The following is a 20602-nucleotide window of genomic DNA, read 5'->3' as shown; positions in this document are numbered from 1 at the left end:
TGATTCATAGGTCAAGATATTAAAATCAGCACCTTCATCAATCAGAGCATCGATAGTATGCTCTCTTTTTGAGGTGAGTTTGACCCTAAGATAAGTAGGTGGTACTATGTCTTTGTCTTCCGGGTCTTGACTTGTAAATTTAAGCCTTCTAACAAATGCCCTTGAGTCCCCAATTGCACGACCAGATGTGGATTCTCCACTGATGTCTTGGATCGTCAGTGCAGTGCTATTCAAGGAGCATCTATCGTTAGGACTGTCATATCTAGTCATTCTTGCTGTTGTAGCTTGATGTTGCATTTTGCTCTGACTAGACACGATCTGAACACAATGTCTTTGTGTTCTCGTGGCGTGGCCCTTTTGCCTTTGATGGCTAGATTGGCCTGTTGCGGTTCTAGAGTCTCTTTTTGTCTTTGTTTGGGTGTGGGATTCTGTTTGTTGCTTTGTAAGTGAAGATCTATGCTTGTATACAGCTGTTACTACACTAGGGCCTAATCTGAAGGACCTGTCACAATGCACATTTTCTCTCCAACCTACTTGGGGGAGGTGTAGAGGGGGCACAGCCCCCTCTGTGAGGGTCCTGGGGGGGCAATCCCGCCCGGCCCGCATGGCCATTACGGTAAACACCATGCGCAACTTGGAGGACTGTTTATAGACAAATTTTGAACTACTTGCTCTAAGTTTTAGCCCAATGATGGATCTGTGATGTGCCTTTACATAGCCTTTGGGTCAATTTCAGGGCTTAGATGCGTCAAAATTTGTGTTCTAGATACCTATACGATTTTGACAATTTTCTGTCCGATTCTCAGATGTTTGATTTTTAGGAGTCCGATTATCAGAATCGGACGTCCAATTTTGGTTGGACTGATCGGCCCAGTGGTTCGATTTGTTCACGTCTGATTTTTGGAATTGGACGTCCAATTTTGACGGGCGTCCAATTCTAAACTCGTCCGATTCCTTGCGTCCGATTTTTGTGTGTCCGGTTTTCAAAATCGGTCCAATCAGACAGGCAAAGGTGGTCCGATTCTGGGGATGGTTTGATTCTGGGACTAGTCCGAATCTAGGACTGGTCCGATTCTAGGAATCGGATCGGAAAAGTGGTCCAATTTTCAGAGTCAGATGGTTTTCGGAGAGGTCTGATTTTCAGAGTCGGATGGTCCGACTCCAGAGATTGGGCAATCCTATTCTGGGACTCGGACGAACTGGTCCGACGGCGTGGACGACGACCCGCGAGTTGCGCGCGATTCCTCTAGGTCAACGTCTACTCCACTGAATCGTGCCGTACTTTCCAAATAGATGCAAAGCAACAGAGGGAACCACCTGGCATACCTGGAAACGATGTGGTGCTTGAATCGATCAGCGCTTCAATGATCTCCCTGCAGCTCTCTCTCTCTCGCTCTCTCTCCTTGGCTCTCAAGCTCACTCTCTTCTCAGAAGGCAGGTTGTCAAATGTGGTCTTTCATGGTTCCCTGGGCCTCTTATTGCCCCATCCCAGCTTGCTGTAACCTCAGAAATTAATCCCTCATACTCTTCCAGCCAGAAATCTGAATCTGTGCCCCTATTTCCTTGTTGCAGCCTGTTATACAGCAACAGAAAACCCTACTACTTGCTCCAATGTTTTGCTCCTATCCTTCCTAAATGCAATAAAAAATTACAAGGAAAATACCTATACTACTCCATCATGCTTTCCCAAGTTCAAAACAACAAAAACCTACTTGCTAAGGAGATCGAATACCTCTTCAAACTCCCTCGATTCCTACCTATCTACCTCAAGCACCGGTTTGGAGAAAACCCTATTTCAATGCTCGATTTGAAGTGCGCAAGTGCTCAAGGATTGAATCCGTTGGTCCCGGCAACAGAACCAAAATGTGGGAGCTTTCGCTCAACCACCAAGACCCACGGACCGTTTATTCTTTCAAGCATTCCAAGCCGAGCACTAATGGCTACCTCTCACATAGCAGACATGCCATCCATATCTACGGGTGTAGTGAGCTTACCTCCATGCCGATTGAGTTACCTCCTCTCCTGCACACTCCGATAGCTCCACGATTCAAGTGCAAGCTTCAAGCAAGCTCCATCCACAAGCTCCATCACCGCGAGCAAGAGAAGAGAAGAGAAGAGAAGAATAGAGGAGAAGATGGAGAGCTTCTCCTCCCCAGTCCCTCACCCTCACACACTCAATCCCTGACACTCTCACACACTCTCTCTCAAGCACAAGCTCAAGCAAGCAAGAAGAAGAAGAAGAAGAAGAAGAAGAAGAAGAAGAAGAAGAAGAGGAGAGCCACTTTTGGCCACACACAAGAATGGGCTTCTCATTCACTTTTCAACTTTATATACAAAATCCTAAATCCCTTTTGGGCGGTCATCCCCTTATCCCATTTTTTACATGGCCGGCTGTGGCCTAGGCCCTTTTTCCCATTGTCCTTCTATCTTTCTAGCTTCCTTTCCACCGCCCATCTACATTTACAAATTGCACGGGTGAGAGCTCGGCGCTCCTTAAATTAAATCATGATGCGCTTGCGCTCTTTTACAAAAGTATTGACTTGCGCTTTTCCTCGTGCACCTTTCTCCCTTATTTAGGACTTTTCTCCTTGTGCGTCTTTGTCTTCTGTTTCACTTTGCCTTGGCCTTTGTCTTCTGCTTTAGCTTTTCCAAAATTTCCACCTTCGTTCGTTTGAGGGTTAACATAACTTATGGGTAATTTCGGAGCTACGCTCATCCATTTGTTCAATCTTTCACTTAGCTTGTTTCAAACCATTGCCCTACTACTTGGTGCTTAGGATCTATCACTACTACTCCCTATCTTACCTTGACTCTTGGTTTTCCTTGGTTAGATTAATCACTTCCTCCTTGAGTTTGTTTAGGACTTGTGTGGCTTCTTTAAGTTGTTCCTCAATTCATCTTCTTCTTTGGTTTTCCTACTCAAGTTCTTGTTTCTCTTTCCTTAGTTGCTCCATCATTTGGGTCTACTTATTCAACTCATTGCCTAAGTTAGCTTTTCTCTTCAAGGTAGTAGCATATTGTTCTTCTAATTGGATCCTACTCTTGTTCTCAATGTTGTCTTACTCTTTGGCCTCCTCATACTTCTTCTTGCTTTCCTCTCTTTCTTTCAAGGTAGCCATCTCTCTTCTAAGGGTATACATTTTACTAGTGATGTTCTTTTTATATGCTTTGAAGGCTTCCTTTTCCTTCTCTAGGGCTACTATAGATGATTTTATTTCCTTGTTCCTTTAATGTCTTTGTTCCTCTAGCTCCTTAGGTATGTTATCAAAGTCTTCAGTTGGTCCTAGAGTTAGGAGTAGTAATGTAGAGGAGTACCCTTCAACTCTTTGGACCTTTATCATTCTTTGCTCAAATTCACATGTAGAATAACTAACTTTTTGGGTCATAACACTATCACCTCTTGCAATCTCCCCTTGTCCATAGTCTTGATTTTATTTTCCTATTGCTTAAGCCTAGACTCCAACTCTTCTCTATTGCAATATTTAGTTGAGGCTAGTTGAGTTGGAAGTGGGGTGATAATTAGGATCAATTCCTTTTATTAAGATGGTGGGGCTGGTAAGGATTCAATGGGCTCCTTCCCCTTGCCCTCTACAGGCTTGACCAAGTCTCCGCACATTATGCTTTTGCCTTTAGCTACACTTTTGTTGGATCCAACCTTAGGGGGAAATGGTTGGGATCCATGGTGGTTAGCTCTTCAACCTGACTAGGTTGATCTACTAAAGCTCTACTTGCTATATGCATACTTATTCTTCTTCCTTTTTTCTAAGTTATTATTCTTCTTTTTTAAGCTTGGCTTGCCACTACTTGTTTTTGGCTCTTTCATAATCTTCTCCTTAGTTGATTCATTCTTATTTTTTCTAATATTTTTCTTGGTGACATCTTTCTAATCCTCATCTTTCTAACTCTATGCACCTGGGGTGATCCACTACTCCTTCAAATCTTTTCACATATTTCTTTAAAGCATGCTATTCCACCATCTCTAGTATCAATTTTGCCAAGGTTTTAAATTTTCATATAACACAATATGTAGTGCTTCAAAATATCCAAGTTTAGGCCATATTTAGTGTGCTCCTCATTGCTAAAATAGAGAGGATCTTTTGAGCCATTTGCACACAAGCTTGTCATTAGTTCCTACCATTTTTGTGAGTGAATCTACATACATGAAAGTATGACGAGAAACTCAATATTTCTTAGGGAAAATATTTTTTCCATACAATATTCAAGCCATTTCAATGAAGCAATGTTGCCACTAAAGTGCCTAGAGTAGGTTAAATTTGTGGTTTTTTAAAAAATGTATCTTGTCTAGAATTTGGTGTATTTGTAAAAAATTTATCTTTTGTAGCTATCCCCCTTTCCCAATGTGGGAGCTTTCACTCAACCGCCAAGACCCACGGACCGCTTATTGTTTCAAGTGTTCCAAGTCGAGCACTAATGGCTACCTCTCACATAGCTGACGCGCCATCCATACGGGTGTAGTGAGCTTACCTCCATGCCATTCGAGTTACCTCCTCTCCCGCGTACTCCGGTAGCTCCATGATCCAAGTGCAAGCTTCAAGCAAGCTCCATCCTCAACCTCCATGCTCCAAGCTCCATTGCCACGAGCATGACAAGAGAAGAGAAGAGAAGAGAAGAAGAGAGGAGATGATGGAGAGCTTCTCCTCCTCAGTCCCTCGCCCTCACACACTCACTCCCTCACACTCTCACACTCCCTCTCTCAAGCACAAGCTCAAGCAAGCAAGAAGAAGAAGAAGAAGAAGAAGAGGAGAGCTACTTTTGGCCACACACAAGAATGAGCTTCTCATTCACTTTTCAACTTTATATACAAAACCCTAAATCCCTTTTGGGCGGTCATCCCCTTTTCCCCTTTTTTACATGGCCAGCTGTAGCCTAGGCCCTTTTTCCCATTGTCCTTCTATCTTCCTAGCTTCCTTTCCACCGCCCATCTACATTTACAAATTGCACGAGGGGTGAGAGCCCAGCGCTCCTTGAATTAAACTATGATGCGCTTGCACTCTTTTACAAAAGTTTTGACTTGCGCTTTTCCTTGTGCGCCTTTCTCCCTTATTTAGGACTCTTCTCCTTGTGCGACTTTGTCTTCTGTTTCTCTTTGCCTTGGCCTTTGTCTTTGTCTTCTGCTTTAGCTTTTCTAGATTTTCCACCTTCGTTCATTTGAGGGTTAACACCCAACCATGAAAAATTACAATGCTTTCTAGCTTTGCTCAAGGGGCGACTGAGAAGTTGACCTAATGCAACATTCTAGTGGTGCATGTATTTTAATGATTTTTTTGCTAAAGCAAGAAGAAAAGGAAGTTTTGTTTATATAGACAAGAGTGAGGGTTTATTTATTGACAATTAAAAATCTTTGAAGCAAGCACTTGAAGAAGTGAGGATTATATTTGAATGATGTATAATGATCCATGTTATACGGTCATATGCTAATATGGGTGATGTAAGTTGGCACATTCCTTAGGAAATCACATGATCCCAATCTACTAGTTGCATGATGTTCTCCCTCACTCAACATCCTATCTAAGAAAGGGTGGCGCATAACATTATCTTTAATGATTCTATTGTGCATGTGAAAATGGGGATGAGAAATAGGAGAAGAAATGAGACTCAATCAAGCAACAAAATAGTGATAACAAGACTATGAAAAAGTACTTTTAATACAAACAAAAGTTCTTTTTCACACCACAGAGACAAAAGTGCTTTTCCAAATACAAAAGCACTTTTATAAATACAAAAGTACTTTTGATACAAACTTTTGTTTACTAAAGAATAATATTGACATGTGTTGAGATGAGAGTGACATTGACACATCTTAATCAAACCCACAATGGATATAGAACACAAGATTGATAACAACATTAAACTCTTTATTCATAAACAAAAGGAAATCTATGACTACCTAATATAAGTGATGGGCTAATCTCCAAGTCCAAAACTAGTAGAGAGAAGGAAGGAACAATGTAGAGTGCGTGGGCCACACCTGTCACTACTTAACAATACACTATGATGTCTATTGTCTACATAGAATTGTACTATGCTAAGACTGCGTTGCCTAGTTGGAACTACAATTTGGCTGCTTATGGTTGGGTGCACCATCTCCATAGAACTGGACTGTGTTAGGACTATGCCGCCTATGGTTGGTTGCACTATTTGTAGTTGGAATTATAGTTTGGCTACTTATAAAAGCTTATATAACTTTTTCCTATGAGAGAATCTCAAGCTACCCTTTGGTAGGTGGATGCTTCATAAAGTGGGAAACAAATCTTCTTATATTTCAACATGAGATTATGGTTGTAGGTCTAGATATTGAGTTTCCCAAAAAAATAGACAAGTAAGAGTAGTCCTAAATTTTAATAGTTAAGTGACTAGCTAGATTTGCCGCTGTAAAAAATAATGAAGAAATTATATCTCAAAGATTCCTTTAGTCACATTGTAATACTCAAAAAGATAAATATTTTATCTTTTTACACCTCCAAAATTTATTGGCTAGATTAAGGGATATCATCCCTACAAAACTGTTTTTTCCTACAAAGATGGTAACCATAATTTTCTCCTTGATTGAAAGAGAATTTTCCACAATTCATACCTGTATGTTAGTATAACAAAAAAAGTGCTTTCATAACTCAATTCTATGACGTACATTCTTTTGAATCATGTTACAATTGTAATATCATCCAATCAACTTGCTCTTCCTATAGTCCTTCTCAAAATTTCCATATTTTGCACAATAATAACATTGAATTAACTTATGATAACCTCCACCTTTACCTTTAGAGGAATAACCTCCTATTTCACAAGAAAAGTGATTACCTTCTTGATGTAGCTAATTATTGTTGTGGCTAGGTTGGTTTTTATTTGATGTCTTTCTCTTCCTCTTTGGGTGTTGAATCCTCCTCTTTCTCTGGTTAAAAAGAGGGCTTTGTCAATTGTACTTATTGAAGTATTTGTAGAGTTGCCATTATGAATGTTCTTCTTAGTTGCTTTCCTTTGATCTTCATCTCTAAGAATCTTGCTTCATCTCATCAAGTGAGGGTTTTTGCCTCAAAATGATAAGGCCTTGGACAAGTCCTTCTTATCCTTCATTCAAACCATGAATGATAATGCCATGATAATTGTAGACTATTATTTTATCTTCTACATCAATCAATTGTTCATGTAGATCCTCGACTCTTTTGATGAACTATGTGTGGTAGTTTCTCCTTTATTTCTCTTTGTTTTGGTTAGCTCAGCTTATCAAAACTATTTTCCTCCACGTAATTTTTGATACATATATGTCCTTCAAGATCTCCCAAGCTTTCTTAGGAGTTCTCATATCCATTAATGGTTGATAATGTCATCCTTAACACTCAATTTCATTATGTCGACAACAAACATGGTCTTTTTGTTCCATCTCTAGTAACCTCGTCTTCTTCTAGTCTTTCCATTGATACCGGCTCCCATGAATCTTGAAAGAAGAGGAGCGACTTCATCTTCAATTTCCAAGTGGCATAGTTGGTTCCCTTGATCTTGTCAAGAATCGCATGGTGGGGGGACTCGCTTGAGCTGCTACACCATGTTGGAAGTCAAGCTCACTTTAGTCTTTATGAGTGATCGACATCTGTGACAGCTAGTGTGTGTGTACAGCTGTCTCCATGTGACTACATTGAGTAAGTCAGGCGTGTGTTAGTCAGTGACCTGACTAGAGTTAGTCAGTTAGGTCTACACCTAGTCTAGTTTACTTTTACATTGTATTGTGTGCTTCTCAGTTAGTTCTTGAATAATGAAGAAAACACAATGAGAGCCTGAAGGATCATGGATATAAAGTATTCCCTACCTCTCTCTCCCATATTTGAACATGGTATCAGAGCATTGCCAGGTTGAGCTCTCTGGAGCAGGAGGGAGTCAAGAAGACTTGAAGAAGCTGAAGAACAAGGTTTTTTGAAAACAAAACAGGCTGCCATTACTCTGTCAAGGTATGCATTTGCTCATTTGGACTCTATGCTTTATCACAGTGGTTGAGGCCTTTCTGGGAGCCTTGGTGGGCATCTTTGAGCATATGTAAGTGCTCATTGAGCCTCATGATGAGGAGGACCAGCTATCAAACTAGATTTGGAAATCAGTGTGACTGCGCCTACTGGACTGTTGATCACAGATCTTTGCAAACTATCAACTACATCATTTATTAAGTGATATGGAGCTTGTCTACACCTTCTGAAGGTACTTGAAGACTACATGAAGCCATTGCTTGTGCTGGAGCTCTGTTATGAGCTGGGAACAGAGTACACAGATCTATGAAACAGTCTTGAACTATTGGGAAAGTGAAAGGACAGCTTGCATTTGATTATCATTGAGCTACAAAAGCTCTTGGTTATGCCCAAAAGCATCAACAAGGCATAGACATTTGCTTGGAGACTGTATGTATATGTTCTCATGTGTTGGAGCTGGTTTTTTATGGCTAAAATATTCAGATCTGGAAATATTTTAATGACTGGAAACTGTCATACAGAGTGAATAGCAAGCATTGTATCTTGCTGAAGCAATACATGTCACTTTGGAGCTTCTATCACCTATATGAACTGACATATACATGCTGAATGTATGGAGGATTGTGGAAAGCATTGGATGCTAATGAATACTCAAATCTGGACTTGAAATAATTGCCTTAACAGTGCTTGGGCTGGTTATGAACAGTCATGGTTATGAACAGTCATGTATTCCTTGACAGTGATTAATGAAGACAGGTTGTCTATGCTTACCCAAATGCTCATGTATTGAACCTATCACTTCAAAGTGAATGTATGACATGTCTTGAAGATTTTTGGAGCTGAAATACATCTTGATTACCAGAGTATTGGTTGTTTGTAATCTGTGAGCAGATTTATGTCACTTGTACTGCTGGATATGCACTACTTTGTGCTCGAATGGTTATGTTTGGATTGCCACATGTACTAGCAGATACTATGGAGTTTTTGGGCCATGTATGACATGTATACACATTGATTTTGGCCTTGAAATTGCTGCTGGTTACTCACAGTTTACAGTTTTCAGACTGCATGTAATTACCCTGGCAGTGAGGTTGCAGGAGTTTAAGCTGAAGCAACTACAAAGTATATGTATTGACTGCTATACCTACGGGTTAGACCACTTGTTTGTGGATTGTTTTAGGCTGTCATTAGGCTGAAATACCCTGGTTTTTTACTGCAATTAATTGCAGAAAACTGTCATAAATAGTTAAGGACTGAACAGTCATACTTGTTGGCTTGCAGGTAGTCAAGCATCTGGCAGACATAGTCTATTGTATCATGGCTAATGCACATGGGACTGATAATATCACTCAGATAGTTGGAGAGAAGTTAGACAACATGAACTTTGCATTATGGAAATTCAGAATGAAGAACTTTCTAGTTGGCAGGGGTTATTGGGATCTATGTACAGGAGATGAGACTGCTCCTGAGTTGCCTACAACGAATCCAACTAATGAACAGAAAAGAGCTCATAGGCTATGGAATGAGAGAGCATGCAAGGTGCTACATTGGTTTTCTCTATGTATATCTGATGCTATGGTAAATCAAATCATTGGATGTGAGACTCCGAAGGATGCTTGGGACATACTGATGAAAAATTATGGAACCATGACACATGCACAAAAGATCCAGTTGAAACAGCAGTTCAACAACATGTCTAGGAATGGCAGGAGCATCCAAGTGTATACCACGAAGATTAAGGCCAGAGCTGATCAACTTGCTACCATTGGCTCAAGTGTATCAGAAGATGATATGATTGCTGTTGCCTTGAATGGATTAGGGAAAGAGTACAAAGCTTTGACACATCCATTTCTGTTAGAGAAGAGCCCCCTACCTGGGAAGAGCTAGTTGCTTTGTTGCTGCATGACAAACTTAGTTTGAATACAGGTTCCAGTGCATCTCAAAATAGAGACATTGTGTTATACTCTAGCTAGCGTGGAAGAGGATTTAGAGGTCGTGGTTCATTTCGAGGTCGTGGTGACACTCGTAATGCTTATGGACAACCGCAACAACAGGGTAATTGGCATGGTGCAAATACACAAGGCCAACATGGATGTGGCGGGTTTAGAGGCAGGGGGAGATCACTTCGAGGTAGAGGTGGTGGATCTGGTTCATGGCAGTCATCAGTCCAATAGGGACAAGATTGCCATTATTGCGGCAGGTATGGGCACATTGCAAAGGATTGTTACAAGAAGTAGGGAGATATGAAGGCAAGGGGCAGACAACATGGGCACTATGCATCTTCCAGTGGTGCTCATGATGAGCAAGTTGATAGACTCTTTGCCATGCAGCATGTATCCAAAAATGCATCGAGACATAATAGAGATGATAGATGGTACATTGACTCTATAGTGTCAAACCACATGACACCACATGGAGAGTGGTTTGATGAGATGGTTATAGGTACACATGGTCATGTATGTACTGAGGATGACATCCAACATGACATAAAGCATAAAGGGATTGTTCCTCTCATGATGCCTGATGGCAAGAAGAAAGGCCTGCATGATGTATTACATGTACCGACCGTAACAAAGAATCTTTTATCTGTGGGTCAAATGGTAGAACAGGATCTACAAGTGAGCTTTAACAAAGATGGATGTTTCATTGAGGAGTATGGAAATGGCTGCAAGTTAATTGCCAAGGGCAGAAGGGATGGCAGGATGTTTACATTGGATGCGACCATTCCGGGACTTAAGGCAGCCATGTTTGCTCATGATGAGAGTGCCATTCGGGATGTAGAGATTTGGCACAAGCGGATTGGACATGTCAATGTACAAAAGCTGAAATCTATGCAACAGAAGGAAGTAGTACTTGGATTACCCAAATTCAAGTATAATGACTTTGGTCATGTATGCCCTGCATGTCAATTTGGGAAGCAGGCACGGTTTCCTTTCATGAGACATGTAAAAAACAACACTAGGCCTTTACAGTTGGTGCACTCTGATGTCTGGGGTCCTTCACATAATGCTTCTTTTGGAGGTGCACGGTATTATGTATCATTTATTGATGATTTCAGCAAGTACACTTGGCTTTATATTTTGAAGCATAAAGATGATGTGTTTGATGCATTCAAAGACTTCAAGAAGCATGCACAAAATGAGATGGGCTGCTACAATCCTGTTTGAGATCAGATGGAGGAGGTGAATACATCTCTAATTACTTTGACAGGTATCTTGCTAAATATGGGATCAGAAGACAGTTCACATGTAGCTATACACCGCAACAAAACGGTGTTGCAGAGAGGACAAAAAGGGTCCTGATGGATTCAGCTAGAGCTATGCTGAATGAGAAATGTCTGCCAAATGGTTATTGGGCTGAAGTAGTGATGACTGCTGTCTATGTGCTGAATCGAACCCCTACAACAGGGATTCATGATGTCACTCCATATGAGAGGCTGTATGGTCATAAACCTGATATTTCTCACTTGAAGGTATTTGGAAGCATTGCATATGTGCATATACCGGATGAGAAGAGGAAGAAACTGGCCCTAAGGCAGTGAAGAGTGTGTTTGTGGGATATGCACAGGAACGGAAAGCTTATAAGTGTTATGTACCTTCTATGCATGAGACACTCATAAGCAGAGATGTGGTATTTGATGAGTTAGCATCCTGGTATGGGAATCCTGTTGCAATGCCTACTGATGGCTCACCCAGTATGAGTCATGCTAAAAATACTCCTGCAGAGAGTACTTCCATGAGTGGTCAAACAGGTGATGTATCATCTACAGTGTGTCCTTGGACATGACGATTGTGTAGTCACACTACTGCATCCACTGACATGGATATGTCAGTGAGGGGGAGAACAGATAAGGGAAAAGAAAAGGCTTTTGAAGATGTCACAGGTCCACTCACAGCAGGTTATGAGTCATCTAGCAGTGACATCTTAGACAGTGAATTGGGGATTCCATCTGTTATGACGCCAGGTGCTAGGCAGAGTCATTATGTGCCGCCTCAGGAGAGGCAAGCTCACAGTGAGCCACAGCTCAGGAGATCAGAGAGGGTCAGACGACCTATTGATAGATACACTTACACTGGATATTCAGCCCGTCATTATGCTTATATGACGAAAGTAACAGGTTTTAGAGAACCAAGTAAGTTTGATGAGGCAGTTGTTGCAGATGAGGATTGGCGTGCTGTTATGGATGAGGAATATTCAGCTTTGGCTGAAAATGACACATGGGATTTGGTACAGTTGCCTGAGGGCAAAACACCTATTGGATGCAAGTGGGTGTATAAGGTAAAATGTAAATCAGATGGATCATTGGAAAGATACAAGGCCAGGCTGGTTGCAAAAAGGTATGCGCAGCAGTATGGTCTTGATTATGAGGAGACTTTTAGCCCTGTAGCAAAGATGGCTACAGTTAGAACTGTGATTTCTTTGGCAGCAACTAGAGGCTGGAAACTATGACAGATGGACGTAAAGAATGCCTTTCTGAATGGAGAGTTACAGGAAGAAGTTTACATGGAACAGCCTGAAGGCTATGTGCATCCAGAATTTCTAGCACATGTATGCCGACTGAAAAAGGCATTATATGGGCTGAAATAGGAACCTAGAGCATGGAATGCTCGCATCAGCAGTTATTTGCAGCAACATGGTTTCCAATTGGGTGATGCTGATCATAGTTTGTTTGTGAAGAAGACAGATCGTGGCTATGTATCCCTAGTTGTCTATGTTGATGACTTGATCATTACAGGAGATGATGAAAGCGAGATTGCTGAAGTAAAGATATGTTTATAGGCTGAGTTTAAGGTCAAGGAACTAGGAGAGCTGAAATATTTTTTGGGGATTGAGGTTGTCTCTACACCTCAAGGCATATGGCTGCTATAGAAGCAATACGCTCAGGACATGTTACAGAAATATGGTATGGCTGATTGCAAGCCTATGGATACGCCTTTAGAGTAGAATGTCAAGCTGCAGATTGATGTTGGGATAGAGATTGAGAATGTTACCATGTACAGACAGATGGTAGGCAGCTTGATCTATCTCACGATCACTAGACCTGACTTGAGTTATGCTGTGGGGCTGATCAGTCAGTTCATGCAGAAGGCTTGCAAACCACACTTGGATGCAGTCAGGAGAATTCTGAGATATGTAAAGAGTACCACAGATCATGGGCTATTTTATGCATATGGGAAACCCCTTGACTTGATGGGATATACTGATGTTGACTGGGCTGGTTGCACTTATGGCAGGAGGTCAACCAGCGGCTATGCATTTGGATTGGATAGTAGCACGATCAATTGTGGCAGAGTAAGAAACAACCTACAATTGCACTATCCAGTACGGAAGCAGAGTATCATGGTGCGGCCTTAGTGGCCTGTGAAGCTATGTGGTTACAGAAGTTGCTGAATGACTTGGGAGTACACTTGGACAGCAATGTAAGGCTGTACAAATTTAAGCAGTGTCATGTTAGCAAGCAATCCTGTTTATCATGCAAGATCGAAACACATTGAGGTTCACTACCATTTCATCAGGGAAATGGTTTTAGCAGATCAGATTGAGTTGGAGCATGTGAAGACTGAAGACCAGGTAGCCGACATCTTTACCAAATCACTTGGTAAAGATAAGTTCATTCACTTTAGACATCTACTTGGAGTGATGCAGATGATTTGAGTTTTGTTTTGAGCTTGAGGGGGAGTGTTAGAAGTCAAGCTCACTTCAGTTCGTCTTTATGAGTGATCGACATCTGTGACAATTAGTGTGTGTGTACAGCTGTCTCCATGTGACTACATTGAATAAGTTAGGTGTGTGTTAGTCAGTGACCTCACTAGAGTTAGTCAGTTAGGTCTACACCTAGTCTAGTTTACTTTTACATTGTATTGTGTGCTTCTCAGTTAGCTCTTGAATAATGAAGAAAACACAATGAGAGCCTGAAGGCTCATGGATATGAAGTATTCACTGTCTCTCTCTCCCATCTTTGAACACACCAAACACACACTGTATACACAAGAGGAAGCTCATTCAAGAACACAAGAAGAGAGATGGAGGCCAAAACGTTTTCTTGCTGATTCTTTCTTCTTCTTCCACACACTATACAATATACACAAAGTATAGATAAGATACAACATAAAGGAAAGTGGCCTACTAAGTCAAACAATGCATAATAGACTACACTAATCGATTGGCGCTATATCTTTGCCAGCTGTAGGTAGGTGTAATAAACTAAATATAATAAGTGATAAGTTAGTGGCCATGTGAGTATCATAATGGCCACCAATGTGCTAAGTGTAGACACACGGACCCATCTGGCTAGGCAGTCCATCATCAATGTCTGCAGGTGTTGAGCTTGCAATCTCAATACTCCCCCTCAAGCTCAACTCTATCTCTGCAACTCCAAGTAAGCTTTGGAACTTTTGAAGCTTCTCTGCATCCAATGTGAAAATGTCAGCTATTTGATCCAGTGCGCTGACATATACCAAGTCAATCTCTCCTAGAAGTACCTTCTCTCTCACAAAGTGGTAGTGCACCTCAATGTGTTTTGTTCTAGCATGGAACACTGGATTCCTAGCTAGTTGTATGCTGCTCATGTTGTCACAATGAATGAAAATTGGACCATCTCCATGTACATCCAAATCACCTAATAACTTTTGTAGCCATACCACCTCACATGCTGCCATAGCAGCACCTCTATACTCAGCCTTCGTACTCGATAAAGCAACTGTAGGTTGCTTTTTGCTGCTCCATGTAACTGTTGCACTACCAATGGAAAACATGAATCCACTAGTAGATCTTCTGTTTGACATGCTACCAGCCCAATCTACATCTATGTATCCAAAGACCTGTACATCCTTATCTGCCTCATAAAAAATCCATAATGTAAAGTGGACTTCACATATCTCAATATGCGTCTAACTGCATCCAAATGAGGCTTTCAAGGCATCTGCATAAATTGACTAACAAGGCCAACAATATAGCTCAATTTTGGCCTTGTGATAGTCATGTAAATCAAACTCCCTACTATCCTCCTGAACATAGTAGGGTATTCTATCTTATCCCCAATGTCGACACTCAACTTCACATTTTGCTCCAATGGTACTGAAAGAGGCTTACATGCTGTCATACCATACTTGGATAACATATCCAAGCCATACTGCCTTTGGGATAGCCATATACCATCATCACATGTAATCACCTCAATACTAAGAAAGTATCTCAACTCATCCAAATCCTTCATCTCAAACCTCTTCTTCAAGAAGTCCTTAACTTCAGCAATGCCATTGTCACTATCACCTATAATAATCAAGTCATCTACATAAATGACTATGATGACCAAACCTACATCTCCCCTTCTCACATAAAGTGAGTGATCAGCATCAGAAATACAAAATCCAATATTGACAAGATACTCTCCAATCTTGTCAAACCATGCTCTAGGTGCTTGCTTCAACCCATAGGGTGCCTTCTTTAACCTGCACACATATGTGTGATGCTCTAGATCCTCATAACCTGCTAGTTGCTCCATATACACTTCTTCTTGCAATTCACCATGCAAGAAGGCATTCTTAACATCCATTTGCTACAAACTCCAACATTTGGCTACTGCCAAGGCAATCACGCATCTACCTAATAGTTTCCATCGTAGCAACTAGACTAAATGTCTCTTCATAATCTATGCCATATGTTTGAGCATAGCCTTTTGCAACCAGCCTAGCCTTATACTTGCTAACATAACCATTTGCATTATGCTTTACTTTGTAAACCCACTTATAGCCAATAGCTTTCTTACCCTTAGGTAAGGGTACTAGATCCCAAGTCTTATTGGCTTCTAATGTAGCCATATCCTCATCCATTGCTGCATCCCAATGAGCATGACCAACAACATCCTCAAAACAAGTGGGCTCAACATCCATAACTAGTTTCACCATATAAGCATAATGATGAGTTGCATAACCTTCAAAACCAATAGGTATTTGACCACCCTACTAGACTTGCATACCACTAGATCACTCAATTGAGCCTTTACATTACTATGAGCTTTCTATACACCTGGTGTCTTGATTGAAGGAATACCAATGAAGGAATACCAAGCTCATCATCCAAACTCTCTAAATCACTAGAATATCCATCAAATCCCAAATGACTAGTAGATGCATCATTACCATCCAGGACTTTTTTATTTCCTTTGTCTTTGCTTGCAACACTTGTAGATCCACCTGAAGATGTGGGGCTGCTCCTTAGGGCTCACTGTAGGTGTAGTACCAGATGATGTTTTTGGTCCATTAAGACTCCGTGATTCTTGCTTTTCTTTTTGCACATAGCTATCATGATCATTATCATAATCTAATACATCACCAGTAGGTGCATACCAACTACTCGTCTTTGAACTCACTTGTGATAGGGTTATAACAATGGTACCCTTTCTGCTCTAAAGAGTATCCAATAAAAATAAATTTAATATTTTGGCATATTCTTTTCAGCCATTAATGCCCGTGCAACTTCTGCAATATGCCTATTTTTTCTTTCTGCAACCCCATTTCAATATGGGGGTATACCTAGAAGTAAATTGCCTCTTTATCCCATGAGTCCTCAAGAAGCTACTAAACTCATTAGAGAGGTACTCTCCCCCTCCATTTGATCTCAAGCACTTCACTTTCAAGCTTGTTTCTATTTCAACAACTGCCTTGAAAGATTTGAAGTGCTCAAATATATCACTCTTTTCCTTCATGAAATATACCCATAGCTTCCTTGAATAGTCATCAATAAATGTGACAAAGTATTTGCTGCCAGAAAGAGAAACATTTTGTGTAGGCCCCCAAACATTTGTATGCACTACATCAAGTATATTTTTGCTCACTTCTCTATCATGCGAGAAGGGTTGTCTTGTCTCCTTACCAAACTGGCATGCATCACATACTTTATGAAATTTTGCAACTCTAAAGGAAGGCAACCCTGTAACCAATCCTTTGGACTGCATTAATTTCAGTCTTTGCACATTTTCATGTCCAATACGTTTATGCCATATTTCAATGTCTGCAACCACTACTTTTCCTTTAGCATACATAACAACATCCATTGCAGGAATTCTAGCATCTAAAGTGAACATGCGGCCAACTCTACTTTCTTTTGCGACCAACTTGTACTTATCATTAAAGTCTTCTACAAAACAACCTTTTGCATTGAATCAGACTTGCAACCCTTGCTCTACCATTTGGCTAACAGACACTAGATTCTTTGTGATCGAAGGCACATGTAATACGTCTGCCAAACTCTTTGTCTGGCCATCATGCAAGGACAAGGGAACCTTTCCAATGTGTGAAATTGGGTGGCATGAATCATCATCTATCTACACATAACTTGGATCTTGTAAGTCTACATCTCTCCAAACCATTCAACATGACTGGTCATATGATTAGATGCACTTGAATTGACATACCATATATCATCATGTGTCCCCTTTCCTGTAACTACATTAATCATATGTTGCATAACAAACAAATGCTCATTTTTGTCTTCATTCTGTCGTGAAGACGATGTATAGTTTCCTTGCTACAATTTACCATTGTGAATATCATCCTTCTTAGCATAACGATGGGTTGCAATATGACATGTTTTACCACAATAATGGCAAACAATAGCATAATTTCTAGAATCTCTATTTTGCCATCCACCTCTTCCTCTAGAGCTCCCCGTGTCTCTAAAGTTTCCTCGGTCTCCTGAAACTTGCATTTTACCAAATTGCTAATTGAATATGTTTTGATGGTTATCGCCAGCACATCCTATACCACGGCCTCTCAAAGAGGATCTACCACATCCCCTTCCTGAACTTGAGTAAAATGCTTGGATCTATTCACTATTTCTTTCAGATGAGTCACCTTGCATATTGATATCTTCGGTAATCATGAGAGAGACTAGCTCATCAAAATCTAGATATGACTTCCATCGTATAGTGAAGTAATAAACGATTTCCATGCCTTCTCATTATTAAGACTACTCAAAGTGGATGAAACCAAATCATCATCATTAAGCATTACATCAATCACTGCTAAAGCATTCGCAATGCTCCTCACCTTCAAAACATACTCATTGATAGACATTTTTCATTTCTTCAAGGTATTCAACTATTGCTTGAGTTGAATCTTCCGTGCCTTTGTATTTACTAAAAACATGTTCTCAAAATTGTCCAAAGCTACATGTGAAGTTTTTGCATTCTTGATATGTCCCAGCATCATATTATCAATGACTACAGATAGCCAATACATCACCTTTTTATCTTTTGCATTCCATTCTTTCCATGCCTTTAATTCATTTGTAGTCAACCAGCTTTGGCTCCTTTTCTTCACTTGAAACAAACTCATAAAGGCCCTTTCCAATGAGGAAGTTCGTCACACGGAACTTCCATGAAGGGTAGTTGTTCTTGTCAAGCTTCTCAATAATGGGATTTCCATTGTTCTTAGGATACAACACATCAAGCTAGTCTTCTGCAACCTTTCACAACAAGTGCACAACAATACACCAAGCAACCTTTTTCATTGATTGCACAATAGTACTTGTAATCTGTAACTTGTTTGTAGATAAACCTTATGTTTGCTTCTTGGCAAACGCCTCAAAAATTACAGATTTAAAATCTGTAACTTGTGCACCCCTTTCGATCAATAAACTCGAAATCACAGCGTACCCTGAAACTGTTGTCTGCAACCTTGCAGCTCTAAAATGGGGCTTGAAACAGCCTCGGATGCCCAAAAAAACTACGAAAAATACCTAAAGGGATGATTTGTTGAATATACAATGCTTTTCTCGCACACAAAATCTCACAGCAATTTGAGATTTTCACTCTACCCTCTGCTTCCGGTGCCTCCATAGGCACTATCCAAGAGAAAGAGTGAGAATGGGAGAGCTTCTTACCTGTTGCTTGCTTGCTCGAACCTTGCTTTTTTTCCTTCACTTCAACCTTCAAAATCAATCTCTCTCAGTGGCGTGGCTTTGATACCATGTCAAGAATCGCATGGTGGGGGGACTCGCTTGAGCTGCTGCACCAAACACACACTGTATACACAAGAGGAAGCTCACTCAAGAACACAAGAAGAGAGATGGATGCCAAAACATTTTCTTGTTGATTCTTTATTCTTCTTCCACACACTATACAATGTACACAAAGTATAGATAAGATACAACATAAAGGAAAATGGCATATTAAGTTAAACAGTGCATAACATACTGCACTAATCAATTGGCGCTATATCTTTGCCAGCCCTAGGTAGGTGTAACAAACTAAATATAATAAGTGATAAGTTAGTGGCCATGTGAGTATCATAATGACCACCAATATGCTAAGTGTAAACATGTGGACCCATCTACCCAAGCATTCCATCATCAATGTTTGCATGTGTTGAGCTTGCCATCTCAACAAAGCTTTTTAGTTCATTCCCAGTGCAAATTGTATAGACTAGGTGCAATTTTTAGCTTCAAGAAAACAATGCAGTGAATGGGAATTTTCACACAAACAAGGCTCACACAAGGCAAGTTTCCAAAAAAATCTACTCTAATATCATGTGAAAAAGGGGATGAGGAATAGGATAAGAGATGAGCCTCAATCAATCAACAAAACTGTGATAGTAGTACTATAAAAAAGTAACATTTATATAGACAAAAGTGCTTTTATACAAGACAATAGTGCTTTTTCAGATATAAAAATACTCTTGACATAGTTAACTATTAAGCAAAGAATAATATTAAAATTGTTGAGATGAGAGCAAGACACTTATGCTAATCTTAATCAAACATGCAATGGATATAGAGCACACGATTGATAATAGCACTAAGCCCTTTATTCATAATAATAGAACAACAATTATGGATGCCTAGTACAAGTGATGGGATAATCCCCAAACCCAAAACTAGTGTAGAGGAGGAAGGCACAATGTAGAGAGTGTGGGTTACACTCATCTCTACTCAATAGTACACTTTGTGATATCTAAGGTCTACATAGAACTAGTGAACTATGCAAGGGCTACGTTACTATGACTACATTGTCTATAGTTGGGATTGTGATTTGGCCACTCAAAATATCTTATGTAACTTTTTTCTACTAGTGAAATTGAGTTATCCTTTGGTAGGTGGATGGTCCATAAAGTAGGAAACAACTCTTCTTTATACCTCAACATGAGATTATGGCTATAGCTCTAGATATCCAACTCTTCCCATCTAGAACTTTAGAAATTAGGTGACAAGCTAGATTTGTGGCCATATAAAATAATGTATAAATCAAATCTCAAAGATTCCTCTAGCCATGTTTTAGTACTTACACCTCCAAAAGTTATTAGCTAGATTGAGAGATATCACACCTACAAGGCTGCTTTTTATAAAGGTGGTAACCAAACATTTCTCCATGAATGAAGGAGACATTTCCAATGTTCATATCCACATGGTACTACTACCAAAAAGTGCTTTCATAAGTCAATTGTATGATGTTAGGCATATGCATTTACATCATGTTACCATCATAAAATCATCCTAAACATTTGATATCCCAAAAGCATTGTTCACATCTTAGTGAGGAGATAATTTGAGCTTGCACACTTTGATAGTGCATCATGGCCAACACCTTAAAGAATCTGGGAGCAAGATAGGTGGGATCATATTCATCCATC

The sequence above is a fragment of the Lygodium microphyllum genome, chromosome 3, assembly GCF_053477565.2.
Source record: "Lygodium microphyllum isolate KBCC chromosome 3, Lygodium_microphyllum_v1.1.10, whole genome shotgun sequence".
Lineage (NCBI taxonomy): Eukaryota > Viridiplantae > Streptophyta > Polypodiopsida > Schizaeales > Lygodiaceae > Lygodium > Lygodium microphyllum.
The sequence above is the reverse complement of the archived record's forward strand: the minus strand, read 5'-3'. Positions refer to the sequence as shown.